Source organism: Neoarius graeffei, chromosome 4 (assembly GCF_027579695.1).
Source record: "Neoarius graeffei isolate fNeoGra1 chromosome 4, fNeoGra1.pri, whole genome shotgun sequence".
Classification (NCBI taxonomy): domain Eukaryota; kingdom Metazoa; phylum Chordata; class Actinopteri; order Siluriformes; family Ariidae; genus Neoarius; species Neoarius graeffei.
In genome coordinates, this window is record NC_083572.1 from 14,568,577 (window position 1) to 14,587,813 (window position 19,237).

Here is a 19,237-nt window from a genome sequence, read left to right on the forward strand (position 1 = left end):
TCCCACAGCGACTGGAGCAGCCCGGTGGTCTTGGTTCCCAAGGCCGACGGCTCGGTCCGGTTCTGTGTGGACTATAGAAAAGTCAATGCGGTGTCTAAATTCGACGCGTACCCAATGCCTCGTATTGATGAGCTGCTCGATCGACTAGGCACGGCTCGCTTTTACTCGACACTGGATTTGACGAAGGGATATTGGCAGATCCCCTTGACTCCATTATCCCGGGAAAAAACGGCCTTTTCCACACCGTTCGGCTTACACCAGTTCGTCACACTTCCGTTTGGGCTGTTTGGGGCGCCCGCTACGTTTCAGCGGCTGATGGACCGGATCCTCCGGCCCCACGCCACCTATGCGGCCGCTTACTTAGACGACATCATCATTTATAGTAATGACTGGCAGCGGCACCTGCAACACCTGAGGGCCGTCCTTAGGTCGCTGAGGCGGGCGGGGCTCACTGCCAACCCGAAGAAGTGTGCGATTGGGTGGGTGGAAGTACGGTATCTGGGCTTCCACTTGGGTAACGGGCAGGTGCGTCCCCAAATTAATAAGACAGCAGCGATTGCGGCCTGCCCGAGACCCAAGACCAAAAAGGGGGTGAGACAGTTCCTGGGGCTAGCTGGCTATTATCGTAGGTTTATACCTAATTATTCGGACGTCACCAGCCCGCTGACTGACCTCATTAAAAAGGGGGCGCCAGATCCGGTCCAGTGGACGGAGCAGTGCCAGCGGGCTTTCTCTGAGGTAAAGGCTGCACTGTGTGGGGGGCCACTTTTGCACTCCCCTGACTTCTCTCTCCCCTTTTTGTTGCAGACGGATGCTTCGGACAGAGGGCTGGGGGCCGTTTTGTCCCAGCAGGTGGGGGGAGAGGACCGCCCAGTGTTGTACATCAGCCGGAAGCTGTCAGTGCGTGAGGGGCGCTACAGCACTATCGAGAAGGAGTGCCTGGCCATCAAGTGGGCGGTCCTCGCCCTCCGTTACTACCTGCTGGGGCGCTCTTTCACCCTCTGTTCGGACCACGCGCCCCTCCAGTGGCTCCACCGCATGAAGGATGCCAACGCGCGGATCACCCGTTGGTATCTGGCGCTCCAACCTTTCAACTTCAAGGTGGTCCACAGGCCGGGGGCGCAGATGGTCGTGGCGGACTTCCTCTCCCGTCAAGGGGGGGGGAGTCGGCTGCGGGCCGGACGGGCGCCCGGCCTGAGTCGGGCGGTGGGGGTATGTGGCAGCGGGGGCGTGGTCAAGCACCGGTCTGTGACAGGAGGGCGGAGTTGGGGAAGGTAAGTGGCAGAATCGCTTCACCTGAGTGTCATTAACCTGTGTTTTGTGTGTTCTCCCCAGTAAACCGCCCTATTTAAGGAGGGAGAGCGAGAGCAGAGGAGATCATCCCCGGACGAGACGCTGTGTGTGTGTGTGTGTCTCTCTCGCTATTTGAGCATTATTGTAAACCTGAAAAGTGTGGCAATAAAGCCGATAGCTAAACCTGATCTCTGTCCTGCCATCCTCTGTGCTCCACCCACACGCGATCTTCGCTACAGTGGCAAAAAAATTAAACAAACAGCCCTTAGCAAAAAGATTATTCAAGTGTACAATGAGTATACTTATTTTTTACTAAAACTGAGGAAGTATACTTGAAGTTGACTTTTTATAAACTATATTTTATATACTTAAGAATAGTATAGTGAAGTATACTTGGCTTATAGATAGTTTTCACATGACGTCACAGAGTCGGGGATTCCCTAGTGGCGGCCATCTTGCGGGTCAAGCTTACCGTACGGGTGACTGAGCACACATTGTAACGCGCGAGTACAAAGTCTTCAAAAGAACCCAAGCAGGCTATTTAAAGCTAGCAATGGTGCACACCTGTTGTATTCACGGCTGTCGTAATAGGTCAGATGATGACGTCAAGCGGAGCTTTTATGGAATTCCCACTGTACGGGAGCACGAAGGCGAGCAAACAAAGAAACTCAGCATACAAAGGAGAAATCTATGGCTTGCAAGAATCAACCGCAAGGATTATCAGCCTTCCAAACACAGCAAAATCTGCTCCGATCATTTTATAAGTGGTAAGTTGTTTAAATAAACAATCAATTGTGTTTAAGTTTGTTTTTGGAAACCAAAACATCGTGTAAACAATCTCTTGAGAATGCCTAACTGGAACCGCCGAGTGTACATTTACATTGTAATGTACACTTAACATCGCTTGTTTGTCACGTTTCTATTTGACACTTGTCACTTCACTCACGCAAGGGTCATTTTTGAAAAACATTTTAGGTCTATTCTGTATGCAGGGATGCAAACAGCGCGCCTTTTGGCGGATGCCGCCTTTTTCACAGCTGAATCGCGCAGATCCGATTTTTTTTTTTAGGGGGGGCGTTGGAGTGTCTGATTATAATTTCAAAGTAAATTCTGTATTAAAATTACTAAATAAGCAAATCCGTTACAGTCCATGAAACATAGGAAGTATAAGGATGAGAAAAAAAAACAGTGAATCAAAAAAGCTGCGCACATTTGCGCAGCTTCGCGCAAATGTGCGCAGCTTTCTGATGCAAAGTAATATTGCACAGTATTCATAATAGTCTTAAATCAACTCGATATTATACACACACACATTTATATGCAGTGTTGAGAGCTCTAAAATTCCAATGTTTACATACCTTGGCTGTAATTAGGACACGACGGTCACTTGTTTTTATATGGTGGACTTCACGGACCCAGCCACAGACAAAATAATTGTATGACTCCAGCGACTTGTATGCTTTGAGGTCGTCAAGTGTGTAGGCACTTTTACTATTCACGAAATAGTTCACAATATCAGGGTACGATATGGATGGCAGCCCTGCATAGTCACTTGAAAATGCATCTTTGTCCACTTCGTAGGGGTCAATTCCCCCAATCAAGGCCAGTTTGGCTGCATACCGTTGTCGTGAGATGTCGTCCAATGTATCCATACTTCCGTTTGCTTGATTTTGCCGACATTGATCTTTATTTTAGAAAACTGACTATATAACTTTATAAATTCGTCCGAGATAACGTAGCCGGTGATGGCGATGGTCCTTTGTTTGCCCCACAATATGGCGGCTGGAGGGCGTTACCTGGGATGCCGTGACGTCAGTGAAAACTATCTATACTGAAAAGTATAAACAAAAGTCTAAGACTAAGTACATTAATACTAAGACTTACACTTAAATACTAAAACTTGTACTTAAGTATACTTTTTACGTTTTTCTGCCACAAAGTACTAATACTTAGTATATCTTGCTCCAAGTGCATAATAAGGTCAAGTCATTGACTCATGCTTAACATTTAATTTATATATTAATATAATATAATGCTGGAGTTTAAAACTTTACAGTATATAGTATGTGCGCTAAATTGCATTATCTTTATGTACCTTAAAATCATACACAAAAACAGAAAAACTTTTGACTTGACTTTATTGATCAAGCTAGTCCCTTTCATAAGGGTTTGGCAATGGTGTTATGTACATAGCGTCAGCTGTTTCAACAAGAACACATTTTGCTTTGATCATGTCAGGCCAGACAGCATTAACAGTTTCAGTTTTTTTAACATATAGGAAAGTACTTTGTACACTGATTGGTGAATCTTTACATACAGGCCTGTCTGATCATAAATTATTTCTATCTAGTTATTTATTTTTGGTTCCAAAGGTGTGCACTTTTCTTTTAACTTTTTTGACAAGGAAGGACTTTAGTTCTCAGTTGAAGACGCTATGTTTACATTTTTACAAGCATATGCACAAGTTTTGCTTTACCACTTTTTACAAATAAGGACTTGATCTTGGAGAGACCATTATATTTACATTTTTACATGCAAATGTGCACTTTTTCCTTTCATTTTCTCCAGTAAGGAAGGACTTGATTTCATAGGTCTTTGTTTTTGAAATGTTTGAAAATATATCAAACTTGTTTTCAACATTCTGTCTTGTGATTTTGTAAAGGCATCACACTCTTGTGTACATACAGTATGAATAAACTTTAAGAATACTTTAAGGAGTATATTTCCAGTATATAAATAGTAAGCTACAAGTAATATACCAAGCAAACTTAAAGTATAACAAGTAAACTAGTGAAATAACCAACGTTTATAACAGTATACAATAATAAACTAAAAATAGGGACTCGAAGTATATAACTAGTACAATGGCAGTATATCGATAAGTGTACTTGTGGTATACTTTAAGCATACGAGAGGGATATACCAAGTACATTGATAGTATATAGATGAGTGTACTTGCTGTATACTTTAAAAGTGTACTTTTGCAAACTTAAAATGAACTTTAAAGCAGGGGTTTTCAAAGTGTGGGAGAGTCAGGCCCCCCTCAGAGAGCAAATAAACAGTGCCCCCCCTTACAATTTTTGTTGCTATACTTAATGTTCCATTCATATTTTAAAAAAATGGTTGTTGTAAACATTATTTTTTTTCTTTTACACATTTTAAACATCTGTGCTTTTTTAAAACCTCTTTTGTACACATTTTAAACATCTGTGCTTTTTAAAACATTTTTACACATTTTAAACATCTGTGCTTTTTTTTTTTTTAAACATCTTGTTTTACACATTTTAAACATCTCATAGCATCGTTAGCTAGCACCTCTTGGCAGACAACACACTGTGGCAGTGGAGCATCTTCAGATCCAGTCCATGAAAATCCAAACTTTAAATAATCGTGGTCATACTTTCTTCTTTTTTTGCTTGGCCCAGACTCTGTCTCCTCACTCACTGTAGCTTTAGGTACTAAAAATCGATCCATTTTGTCTCTGGCAAAGGCTAGCTGAAGTTCACTAAATGTCCGCAATAGTAACTTATTCTGGTTTATTTTTCCTCACGTTGCGCCCCCCCCCCCCCCCCCCGAAGAACTCTGGCGCCCCCTAGGGGAGGCGTGCCCCACACTTTGAAAAGCCCTGCTTTAAGCATACGAGAGGGATATACCAAGTACATTGATAGTATATAGATGAGTGTACTTGTTGTATACTTTAAAGTGTACTTTTGCAAACTTAAAATGAACTTTAAAGTATACTTTTATAAACTTGAAATGTTCCAATTTAGTCCGAAAAAGTATTAAATTTGTATACTTTCTAGTACACTAAAGGCCAATTTATGCTGACAACCCAGTCCTCGCAGATAGCGTCGCAGACAGTGTCTGCGTAGCCCCCCCACCTTCGCAGACGCTCTGCGCGCACCTCCCAAAAATTGTGACCACCGCAGAAGCCTCGCAGACAGCGCCGCAGACAAGAGGGCTCTGATTGGTCCACTCTACATCCGCTGTACACGCACTTCCGCTTCACTACTTTCCCGGTTTGGTTTGTTTTCACGACCAGCATTTTTAAAAACATGAGCAAAGATGGAGCAGCATGAAGAGCGGTTGATTGAGGAAGTATGTACATCTATACGACTCCAGTTCTAGTCATTATAAAAAAAAAAGTTCTAGTCATTATAAGTAACCGGAGGATAAACACTCCACTAACCACACCCACCAACTACTCCTAGCGACTTCGCGCCCCCTTGCGTTGTGCCGGTGAATAACATCGCGCACGCCTATTATCCCCGCTCAACAATAAATTACAACTGTCTGCGAAAAACTATTTGCGAAAGCCTTGTCGCACGAGCATGCAGAGGCCTTAAAAGTACATGGTCTGTAGCATACTTACTATACTTATACTGAAGCATACTTAATAAAATGAACTTTAAGTATACTACTTTTTGCTAAAGGAGGACAATAAACAAATAGCAAAAATAGTCAGGGCAAAAAGAGACAAATGGCCCTTTTCCACTACCCTTTTTCAGCTCACTTCAGCCCGACACGGCTCGCATTTCGACTACCTCAGAGCAGCACGACTCAGCTCGCTTCAGCCTTACTCAGCACCCAAAACTCGCATGGTTTTGGAGTAGGGCTGAAGCGAGCCAAACCGAGCCGAGTGGGGCTAGGGGCGTGAGGAGACACTCCCCTGTGCACTGATTGATGAGGAGGAGTGTCCTCACATGCCCACACACGCCCCGCGAGCACGCTGGGATCTGTAAACACCGTAAACCCAGAAGAAGAAGAATTACGAATTACGAGAATTTCTGAAGCCTTATGCGCCTCGCCTCATCTATACGCTCTTGCCAGCATCTGTTGGCGTTGTCGGTGACAACAAGCCACAGCACCAAGACCAGCAACACTAACGACTCCATGTCCTCCATGTTTATTGTTTACTATCCGGGTCGTGAGACTACCGCTTAAAAGGCCACTGATGTCACTGTTTGCGCCGCCTAACGACATCACGTGACATCCACCCACTTTCGCTAACTCCACCCAATGTGTCCACCCACTTCCAGCCAGCATGGTTCAGCGCAGTTGTAGTCGAAATGCAACTCCAACAGCCCCACTCAGCTCGACTCAGCCCAACTCAGCACGGCACGGCTCAGCCCAACTCAGCCGCGTTGGTAGTGGAAAAGCGGCAAAACAACTTGACAAAAACACGAGACAGGCAAAGACAAAAATGCTAGTGGAAAAAACCATGAACCAGAAAAAACGCTGGCGCAAAAACCATGAACAAGATAAGTAACTAGAGACCCCCCCCAAAAAAACCCACATGAGCAGCAAGAGTGGCACAGAAACAGCTAGAGTAGCAAATGAAACGTTCTGGCAAAAACAGAGTCTGAGAACGGCCTTAAAATAAGCAGCAGTGAAAACCAGAAGTAAGTTCAGGGGAGAAGGAATTCCTGTCCTGGATTCGGATCGGCGCTGGCGTGAGAGATCTGTAATCTCCGGAGTGGATATCCGGGACGGAGCATGACAGATTTAAAAAAAAAATAGAAACTCGTTGCATCAGATATCAATCAGGGCCGGATTATGGGGGGTCTGGGCTCCGGGGCCAGGAGTTCGCAAAGGGCCCCCCCCGACACACACACAAAGGCTACTGAGGTCGCAAACTAGCAGAGGGCAACATGTGAATGAAGTAAATAAAGTGACGTGAACATACTGTATGTTTAGAACATTAAGGCATACGATGTTAGTGATTAAAGATATATGTATTGTGTCAAGAAGTTAACAAGGAAACTGATTAGGATATGTCAATTATTAAGCCGTACCTAAGGAATAATTCATTCTAGGCTATATAAGTTTTTTACTACTCTTCCTTCTTGCAAAGTCATCCACTAATTCATCAAAATTAAGCTGTCTGACCAACTCTGATTCAATTGCCAGAAGAGAAAGTGAATTCAAGAGGTTTTGGCACATTGTCATCCTGAGTTCATTCTTAATACGAGCCAGTCTGGAGAATGAACGTTCCCCTTCACAATTTGTAATAGGCAGGGTCAAAAAAAGTCTGAGTGCTATGTAGACATTTGGAAAAGTGGACTGTAGATCAAAATCCACCATGTACTTGGGCATTTTTGATTTTCTGACATGAATGATTTGTATTGTACAAGTTCATCTGCCATGCTCATGTCCAAATCTGTGGGATATGCTGCAGCAAGTCTCTCATCTCATTATCTCTAGCCGCTTTATCCTGTTCTACAGGGTTGCAGGCAAGCTGGAGCCTATCCCAGCTGACTACGGGCGAAAGGCGGGGTACACCCTGGACAAGTTGCCAGGTCATCACAGGGCTGACACATAGACACAGACGACCATTCACACTCACATTCACACCTATGGTCAATTTAGAGTCACCAGTTAACCTAACCTGCATGTCTTTGGACTGTGGGGGAAACCGGAGCACCCGGAGGAAACCCACGCGGACACGGGGAGAACATGCAAACTCCGCACAGAAAGGCCCTCGCCGGCCACGGGGCTCGAACCCGGACCTTCTTGCTGTGAGGCGACAGTGCTAACCACTACACCACCGTGCCTGCTGCAGCAAGTGATTTGGTAAATCAGAGGCCCTTTGTAAGGACGTTTGTAATCAGAGGGCTCTCTTCAGGGGCGTCAAAGTAGGGGGGAAAGTGGGACTCAGTCACCAGGGCCATATGTATTGGGGGGCCCCATGGGGGGGGGCCATTTGAGCTAGGTCCATAGGGCCCAGAATTTGGTGCTACTCTTAACAGTACGCTTTCCCGTTAGGGCTCTCTCTAGGGCCCCCAGATAGCCAGAAGTCACGACCTTTAGCAGGGGCTTTCATAATCATAGTATCCTCTGAAAGCATTCCCCCTACTTCCTTGAACCCCTAGTTGGCAGACGTTACAGTCTCAGGAGTTTTCACGAGAGGCACTACAGCAGGGCCAGGGGCCCTCTGATTGCCGTGCCCCGCCGCCCACCAACCCACCCCTTCCCTCTGTTTTCTTCAGATATGCCCTATAACAGTGTAAGTAGTCATAAGATCCTAGAGAATAGAGGCCCTCTGATGTCACAATTGGCATCGCCATCGGCATTGCTATGGGCCCCCCTGGGCCCCTGGACCCCTTGGGTCCCTGGGCGCCGGCCCGACTGGCCCGGTCCGTAATCCGGCCCTGGATATCAAGAGTTATCAAAGAACTACATGCAAATTTCCCCACTGATAATAGGCAAGGCAAGGCAAGTTTATTTATATAGCGCAGGGCTTTTCAAAGTGTGGGGCGCGCCTCCCCTAGGGGGCGCCAGAGTTCTTCAGGGGGCGCGCAACGTGAGGAAAAATAAACCAGAATAAGTTACTATTGCGGACATTTAGCGAACTTCAGCTAGCCTTTGCCAGAGACAAAATGGATCGATTTTTAGTACCTAAAGCTACAGTGAGTGAGGAGACAGAGTCTGGGCCAAGCAAAAAAAGAAGGAAGTATGACCACGATTATTTAAAGTTTGGATTTTCATGGACTGGATCTGAAGATGCTCCACTGCCACAGTGTGTTGTCTGCCAAGAGGTGCTAGCTAACGATGCTATGAGATGTTTAAAATGTGTAAAGCAAGATGTTTAAAAAAAAAAGCACAGATGTTTAAAATGTGTAAAAATGTTTTAAAAAGCACAGATGTTTAAAATGTGTACAAAAGAGGTTTTAAAAAGCACAGATGTTTAAAATGTGTAAAAAAAAAGGTTTTAAAAAGCACAGATGTTTAAAATGTGTAAACCAAGATGTTTTAAAAAAAGCAGATGTTTAAAATGTGTAAAAAATGTTTTAAAAAGCACAGATGTTTAAAATGTGTACAAAAGAGGTTTTAAAAAGCACAGATGTTTAAAATGTGTAAAAAAAGGTTTTAAAAAGCACAGAGGTTTAAAATGTGTAAACCAAGATGTTTTAAAAAAGCAGATGTTTAAAATGTGTAAAACAAGATGTTTAAAAAAAGCACAGATGTTTAAAATGTGTAAAAAATGTTTTAAAAAGCACAGATGTTTAAAATGTGTACAAAAGAGGTTTTAAAAAGCACAGATGTTTAAAATGTGTAAAAAAAGAGGTTTTAAAAAAGCACAGATGTTTAAAATGTGCAAAAAAGAGGTTTTAAAAAAGCACAGATGTTTAAAATGTGTAAAAGATGTTTTAAAAAAAGCAGATGTTTAAAATGTGTAAAAAAGATGTTTTAAAAAAGTGCAGATGTTTAAAATGTGTAAAAGAAAAAAAAATGTTTACAACAACCATTTTTTAAAATACGAATGGAACATTAAGTATAGCAACAAACATTGTAAGAGGGGGCACTGTTTATTTGCTCTCTGAGGGGGGGCTGACTCTCCCACACTTTGAAAACTCCTGATATAGCGCATTTCATACACAGTGGCAGTTCAATGTGCTTTACAGAGGTAAAAGCAAAACAGTAAACAATAGAAAATAAAATTACATAAAATAAAGGTGGAAGAAGAGAGAAAAAAATAATAAGAATTAAACAATAGTAGAAATACAATAATAAAATGAAGTAAAAGTTCAGTAAAAACAGCAGAATAAAATAGAATAAAAGTTAAGTAAAGTTTAAAACATCCAGAGACTGTAAAAGTTAAGTAAAGTTTAAAACATGTAAAGATGATGATATTTATCAGTTAGCAGAAAGCATCTGAGAACAGCTTGGTCTTTAATCTAGATTTAAAGCTGCCAACAGCAGGAGCATTTTTGATGCCCTCTGGGAGTTGGTTCCATAGCTGTACTGCATAGTAGCTAAAAGCTGCTTCACCACATTTTGTTTTAACAACAGGTTTTACCAGTAAATTTTGCTGCTGCGATCTGGTAGATCTGATTGGGTTAGGCCGCTGCAACATATCAGAGAGGTAATTGGGCCCTGTACCATTTAGAGATTTGTACACCAGCAGCAATGCTTTAAAATCAATTCTGTAGCTTACTGGAAGATCGTGGTTGGAGGTGATTTCAACTGAACTCCTGATGAGTGCATGGATACATGGCCTTCAAGACTATCACAACAATATAGAAATCCAATTATAGGGGAATTCATGAGTGATAAATTGATAGATATCTGGAGAACTTTAAACAAAGAGGCTAAACAGTTTACTTGGCACAAACCTAATAGTCAAATTAAATCACGTATTGATTATTGGCTGGTATCAAACTCAATCTTAAAACATGCCACAGAAACAACAATTTCTAACACTTCTTTAAGTGATCACTGTCTCATTAATTTGAAGCTGACAAACAAAAATAGAAGCAATAAATTCAAAAATTATTGGAAATGTAATTCACAGTTGCTAAAGAATGAGTATTGTCATTAAAAAAGAAATTAGATACCTTGGTATTTGGATCACCAAATGCTCAGATACAAGTGGGGAAAAGAATATCCAAAATAACATTGATAAATGTAAAAAAAATAAAAAAATTTAAATTAAAAATAAAAATAAATACTAAGTAACTGGTTTCAAAGCAATTTAACATTATTTGGAAGGACAATATTAACTAAAATTGAATCTATATCTAGGCTAATTTATCCAGCATCGTCTCTAGAGATTCCTCCCAAGATCATTAAAGAAATTAATAAAATAAACTTTAATTTCATTTGGCGAAACAAACATCAATACATCAGAAAGGGGGACTTTCATCAACTGGTATTGTTACAGTGGAAGTTGATCTTTAAACATAACTTCAGCTCTCATAATGTTCCATTGTGGAATAATAGAGCTATATTAAGTAGGAGGAAATCTATATTTATGGAAGACTGGATGGAAAAAGAGATATGGTCTATTGTACATATTATGGATGGAAATGGCAAAATACTTGAATTAAATGAATTTAATACTAAATATGATATGGATTGCTTCATCAAGACTTATAAGAAAGTGACACAGAACATTCCAATGGCCCTTATTCAATCAATAAAAAAATAATATTGCCTCCTGGGAACCAAGAAAAAAATGGGTCTCTCAGTTTCTCTTTTGTTGCGATTTCCTTACTAGGAATTTCCCAGCAACCCTCCTAGTCACATGATATATCATTGGAAAGCCCAGGATGTACTCTTTACAAGACACCAGATTCATGAATAGCTTGAAAGAGTAAGAGGGTGTGCACATAAAACAAATGTCAACTACAGAGGACACAAGTTTATGGGCTGGTTCTCAGGAGGATATTAAAATTGATGATGTGGACCTGGTGAACAAAAAGTGCAACAATAAGTTTTTGAGAAAATATTTAGTTAACACTATTTCCAGGTATAACAAGGAACACACTTTGTCTTCAAAATTATGACAAATCTAAAATTTCAACTACCAGAACAAATTTCTTAAAATTTCCAATCCCCCAAATATAAAGAAATACATTTTAAAACAATATATCCATCCATCCATCCATCCATCCATCCAATGAATATTTTATATATATATATATATATATATATATATATATATATATATATATATATATATATATATATAAATAAAAGATTTCAATTAGAAGTAGAAAATTGTTATATTTGTACCACAAATATAGAAACGACAGAACACGTGTTTTATGCTTGCGAGGTAGTTCTGAACTTATGAAAATCCCTTCACAATTGGATATCTTCCAAATCCATAAAAGTATAGATTTCTTTTCCTTCCAAAACATTCAGATGGGTTTGATTCTGGAAAATAAGAACACTGAGTTTGTCAGAAATGGCGAGCTGAGGTGAAGTGAGGACCCAAGAGCAGACTCGAAGCAGGCAGTGTACAAAAAAAGAACTTCGTTAATGAAGAAAAACTGAAGAAAACAGGGACAAGGGAAACCCAGCCAGAGAAAGCAAAAAACACAATCCAGAGGAAAAGGCAGGTAAAACAGGGGCAAAAAACTGGACCCATACAAGCAGGGGGACTTGAGAAGTCACAAAACCAAAAAGCTGCAGCGAGGTGAGGAAAGTCTGCAAGAGACAGCCTGGCAACTGGAGTGGCTCCAAACAGCTCTTAAGTAGGCCCTGGCTGGTGGGAGAGGCGTGGTCGTAGGTGTGGGAGTGCCGCTTCAGGGAAGATGGCCTCCAGCAGGGCAGGACTGAATTTTGGTCCTGGATCCAGCCTGGAACCGGCATGGAAGTCCCACAAACTCAGGCAGGGATGGACTGGACCAGACTGTGACAGAGTTTCTAGTGAATAATCTCATTATAGTTACAAAATATTACATACACAAATGTCAATCTAGACAGTGCTCTCCATCATACTGAAACAGGAATTATCTTTATTTCACAAGTGTCTCAAGAATATTAACAATGCCCAGGCTAAGAACTTCATTCATCTCATTATCTCTAGCCGCTTTATCCTGTTCTACAGGGTCGCAGGCAAGCTGGAGCCTATCCCAGCTGACTACGGGCGAAAGGCGGGGTACACCCTGGATAAGTCGCCAGGTCATCACAGGGCCGACACATAGACACAGACAACCATTCACACTCACATTCACACCAGTGGCGGCTGGTAGTCTTTCAAACAGGGGAGGCTGGTCGGTTACGATATTTCCAGATTTTAAAAGAAAAAACACCTCAATTTTGCCCATACTCTTGCCTCTGATCTGGCTGATTGTTGGCAGGGTCACAAACTGTGAAATAACAGGTTCTTTTGGCCCATTAGCCTACTGTCCAATATACAGGTGCTGGTCATATAATTAGAATATCATGAAAAAGTTTATTTATTTCAGTAATTCCATTCAAAAAGTGAAACTTGTATATTATATTCATTCATTACACACAGACTGATATATTTAAAATGTTTATTTCTTTTAATTTTGATGATTATAACTGACAACTAATGAAAATCCCAAATTCAGTATCTCAGAAAATTAGAATATTACTTAAGACCAATACAAAAAAAGGATTTTTAGAAATGTTGGCCAACTGAAAAGTATGAACATGAAAAGTATGAGCATGTACAGCACTCAATACTTAGTTGGGGCTCCTTTTGCCTGAATTACTGCAGCAATGTGGCGTGGCATGGAGTCGATCAGTCTGTGGCACTGCTCAGGTGTTATGAGAGCCCAGGTTGCTCTGATAGTGGCCTTCAGCTCTTCTGCATTGTTGGGTCTGGCGTATCGCATCTTCTTCTTCACAATACCCCATAGATTTTCTATGGGGTTAAGGTCAGGCGAGTTTGCTGGCCAATTAAGAACAGGGATACCATGGTCCTTAAACCAGGTACTGGTAGCTTTGGCACTGTGTGCAGGTGCCAAGTCCTGTTGGAAAATGAAATCTGCATCTCCATAAAGTTGGTCAGCAGCAGGAAGCATGAAGTGCTCTAAAACTTCCTGGTAGATGGCTGCGTTGACCTTGGACCTCAGAAAACACAATGGACCAACACCAGCAGATGACATGGCACCCCAAACCATCACTGACTGTGGAAACTTTACACTGGACCTCAAGCAACGTGGATTCTGTGCCTCTCTTCTCTTCCTCCAGACTCTGGGACCTTGATTTCCAAAGGAAATGCAAAATTTACTTTCATCAGAGAACATAACTTTGGACCACTCAGCAGCAGTCCAGTCCTTTTTGTCTTTAGCCCAGGCGAGACGCTTCCGACACTGTCTCTTGTTCAATAGTGGCTTGACACAAGGAATGCGACAGCTGAAACCCATGTCTTGCATACGTCTGTGCGTGGTGGTTCTTGAAGCACTGACTCCAGCTGCAGTCCACTCTTTGTGAATCTCCCCCACATTTTTGAATGGGTTTTGTTTCACAATCCTCTCCAGGGTGCGGTTATCCCTATTGCTTGTACACTTTTTTCTACCACATCTTTTCCTTCCCTTCACCTCTCTATTAATGTGCTTGGACACAGAGCTCTGTGAACAACCTTTTGTGTCTTGCCTTCCTTGTGCAAGGTGTCAATGGTCATCTTTAGGACAACTGTCAAGTCAGCAGTCTTCCCCATGATTGTGTCGCCTACAGAACTAGACTGAGAGACCATTTAAAGGCCTTTGCAGGTGTTTTGAGTTAATTAGCTGATTAGAGTGTGGCACCAGGTGTCTTCAATATTGAACCTTTTCAGAATATTCTAATTTTCTGAGATACTGAATTTGGGGTTTTCATTAGTTGTCAGTTATAATCATCAAAATTAAAGGAAATAAACACTTGAAATATATCAGTCTGTGTGTAATGAATGAATATAATATACAAGTTTCACTTTTTGAATGGAATTACTGAAATAAATAAACTTTTTCATGATATTTTAATTATATGACCAGCACCTGTACATGATGGTGGTGTTGGGGGGGGTATATTTTAACATTTTATATTTTAAAATTGTGGCATGTTGTTTAAAAATTGATCATTATTGAAAGCAGCTCTTTGTCAGGAACCTCAGCAGTAACAGCAGAGTGTTCTGGAATAGGCACAAGCACTGACCTTGGGGAGCCAAACATAGAGCTGGGTGCCACACATTTCATTCAATGACACTTTCCCTATATTTTACTTATTTTGACTGAGAAATGTTTTATTGACAATTTTGATAACCCTTCACTTTTAATCCAGGTCTGTAGTGTGAAATGTTCTCGGCTCTGTTTTTGTTTAAAAATGTTTTCCAAATTGTAGCTGTGTTTAATTCATATCCAGAAAAATATATATTCCAATATAATATACTCAGCATAAACATTTTAAATAGATTCTATATTTTTGGTCCATCCATGACATATTACTAAAGTAGCCTATTTACTGTTGTTGATGTGGGTCACTTGCTGTTAGCCAATTCACTTTCTCGTACCAGGAGAGCTGAAAGGAACGAGTATTATTCCCTACCTTTTTCACCAAGTCAATTTGAGGCGTTGGTCTACCCTGCTCTTTAATTTTAATTTTTTCCTCGAAAGGAAGACTGGCAAATGGCTTCGCCAAAATTAAATCAGCAATGCTTGGCATCCGTGCGCAGCTTTCTTGCTAGCTGACTAGCCCCCTCAAGTTCAAGTTCAGTCACTCAAATAAACGAAATTTCTGGAACTAAGATAGCAAACTTGACAACACTATATTTACATTTTATTTACAATGAAAATATATACAAACTAAAAAAGCTGGTAGAAACCGTATGTAATGAATGAAATCGAAATGTAAGCTGATCTCTTACAATACACCACACCACTTGCGAATCCGCATGGGACTGAACTGAGATTCACCGCTGCCTGTCTATATTTGAAACGAGCTGTCAATCAAAGAAAATATCCGGCTGCTTTCACCAATCACCAGTCTCCTCGCGGAAAGCTTTGCCATGTCCCTCCCACTGTGAGGCTGGGAGTCCGTGGGGTGGGCGTTTTCGCAGTATTTGTCCAATAACCGTCTTGCATTTTGATATTGAAAAGCGCATAGCTCCCAAATGCCATTGAAGTCCACTGAGGCTGGGAGTCCGTGGGGCGGGCATTTTCACAGTATTTGTCCAATAACCGTCTTGCATTTTAAGATTGAAAAGCGCATAGCTCCCAAATGCCAGTGAAGTCCACTGAGGCTGGGCTGCATCGCGCTGTCACGAGGGGGAAAAACTCACGCACACATTAGGGAGACTGGGGAAAGTTATAACGGAATGATTTCGCACTGTAGTTGGGTTGAGCACATATATTTCTATGATTCTGGATCTGAAATAGCAATGTTATAAGGTCGGCTATAACATAAGCCTAGCGCAATTCATCCTACACGATGTTCGTCATTTTTAGAGGAGGCTGAGCCTCCCTCGTTGTCTTAGAGCAGGGGTGGGCAATTATTTTTTCCATGGGGCCACATGAGAAACAGAAGATTTTGTGGAGGGCCGGACCAAAAGGCTGAACTAAATTCTGCATAATATTAATTGCATTTCTTTATATAAAGCAGTAAATAACATTGTTTTTACAAGCTGCTAAGACTGGTAAGAGTATGGAAAAAACGAGGTTGCCTTACAAAAAATGTCATTTATTCAATCAAATTTCCCAAAACAATGGTTAACAAAATGTGAACGTTTGTACCATTTTTTTGTCACATTCACCCCAAAACACAATAAAGACATCACAATATTGTCTTTCTACTCCAAATATCAAGCAAGATACATCATATTATAATAATGATGCCCACATTTGTAGTCTAATCACCTCATTTGGTGTTTTTCAGTTTTTTATTTGTTCAGTGAGAGAAATCTAGTCTCTGTTGGTCTTTAACGAGTGCATCAAAGTCAGGTTGAATGTCTGAGGTGGAGATGCGAAGCACAGCTGACAGATGATCATCGGTGAGAGAGGATCTATACCTGGATTTGTTAAACTTCATCACTGAAAATGTTTGTTCGCATATGTAGGTAGAGCCAAAGAGAACAAACATCTTCTGAGCATGTCTCCTCATGTTTGTTGAAAGCCCTGCATTCGGCATCTACCTTTCTTCTTTTTGCGGACGTTTTGGGGGCTAAAGTCTTCTTGTGATCTGCTCGCAACAACGTCGATTCGGTGTAGGTATCAGATCTACAGATCGGCTCCGGCGCCTGCTGGTGACGTCACACCATGTGATTGGCTGGACCATTTGAAGGATGACGTACAAGTTTGTGGTTGGTCTGGACAAATTACGGAAGTAGTTATCGCGGGATTAGGTTTCGTGGGATTTCATGTCATGTTCATGTCGCGCTCATTGCGTTTTTGTTGAACACAACTTCAAAATAAAAGCAATGCACATTCAGTCCATGCATGAGGTAAAATTAGAAAATACGTTTATTTTGTAATTTCTCATTAACCTTACGTGGGCCGGTCAGAATGAACCAAAGGGCCGGATGCGGCCCGCGGGCCGTAAAATGCCCAGGTCTGTCTTAGAGCAATCGCCTGTGATTCACACCTACGGTCAATTTAGAGTCACCAGTTAACCTAGCCTGCATGTCTTTGGACTGTGGGGGAAACCGGAGCACCCGGAGGAAACCCACGCAGACACAGGGAGAACATGCAAACTCCGCACAGAAAGGCCCTCGCCAGCCATGGGGCTCGAACCCGGACCTTCTTGCTGTGAGGCGACAGCGCTAACCACTACACCACCGTGCCACCCGGCTAAGAACTTCTGCTCACTTATATTGTCATATCAGTTGTGCTAACCCCTTGTTATATTTGTTTTCTTTTATTTATTTCATTCATTTTCTTTGTCTTACATATCTTTAATCCACTCATTAGAGGAGGTGGGATTTTGGTTTTTGATAGAATTGATAAATGTATTGGAGTGAGTTTGTCATTGCATTGGATTCTTTTGTTTCAATAAATAAATAAACACACACACACACACACATATATATATATATATATATATATATATATATATATATATATATATAGTGGTATGCAAAAGTTTGGGCACCCCTGGTCAAAATTGCTGTTACTGTGAACAGTTAAGCAAGTTGAAGATGAAATGATCTCCAAAAGTCATAAAGTTAAAGATGACTCATTCCCTTAATATTTTAAGCAAAAACATTTTTTTTCTTTTCATCTTTTACATTTTCTAAATGACAAAAAAAGGAAAAGGGCCCGAAGCAAAAGTTTGGGCACCCTGCATGGTAAGTACCTAGTAACACCCCCTTTGGCAAGTATCACAGCTTGTAAACACTTTTTGTAGCCAGCTAATAATCTTTCAGTTCTTACCTGGGGGATTTTCACACATTCGTCCTTGCAAAAGGCTTCCAGTTCTACAAGTTTCTTGGGCTGTCTTGCATGCACTGCTCTTTTAAGATCTATCCACAGATATTCAATGATGTTTAGGTCAGGGGACTGTGAGGGCCAGGGCAAAACCTTCAGCTTGTGCCTCTTGAGGTATTCCATTGTAGATTTTGAGGTGTGTTTTGGATCATCATCTTATTGTAGGACCCATCCTCTTTTTAACTTCAACTTTTTTACAGATGGTGTGATGTTTGCTTCCAGAATTTGCTGGTATTTATTCGAATCCATGCTTCCCTCGACCAATAAAATGTGCCCTGTGCCACCCGCTGCAACACAACCCCAAAGCATGATCGATCCACACCCATGCTTCAGAGTTGGAGAGGTGTTCTTTTCCTGGAACTTGGCACCCTTTTTTCTCCAAATATACTTTTGCACATTGTGGCCAAAAAGTTCTATTTTGATTTCATCAGTCCACAGGACTTGTTTCCAAAATGCATCAGGCTTATTTAGATGTTCATTTGCAAACTTCAGATGCTGAATTTTGTGGCTAGGACGCAGGACAGGTTTTCTTCTGATGACTCTCCCATGAAGGTCATATTTGTTCAGGTGTCGCTGCATAGTAGAACAGTGCACCACCACTCCAGGGTCTGCTAAAGCTTTCTGAAGGTCTTTTGCAGTCAAACAGGGGTTTTTATTTGGCTTTCTAGCAATCCAACGAGCAGTTCTTTCAGAAAGTTTTCTTCATCTTCCAGACCTCACCTTGATCTCCACTGTTTCTGTTAACTGCCATTTCTTAATAACATTACAATCTGAGGAAACAGCTACCTGAAAACACTTTGCTACGTTCTTGTAGCCTTCTCCTGCTTTGTGAGCATCAATTATTTTTAGTCGGGGAGCCAAAGTCCCAAAAATGGGTTGAACCTGACATGGCTTGTTATACTTTTTATTTGTGATTTTATTGATAGTTTTATCCCTAAGGACAAAGAATTGGAGGGTCTGCTCTGTTGGAAATATCGCGAAAAAAAATTGTGCCTATTTTAGTGTATGTACCCTTCATTTTTCGACGAAAAATTCTGAAAAATGAAAAATTCCCTGAAATCCTCAGTGGCTTGGGTAAGCTGTCAATAAATGCTTTCCAGGTGCAAAGGACACATATGTTGACAACATTCAGTGAAAAAACAATTCTTAAACCACATTTCTACATGATTTTAGCTCCATTTAGTGCAAAAAAAATTAGGCGTTTTTTTCACTTTTTTGCAATATTTTCATCTTTACTTCACTGGCAATGAACTTTTCTCCCAAGTTATGACATCAGACAATATGCC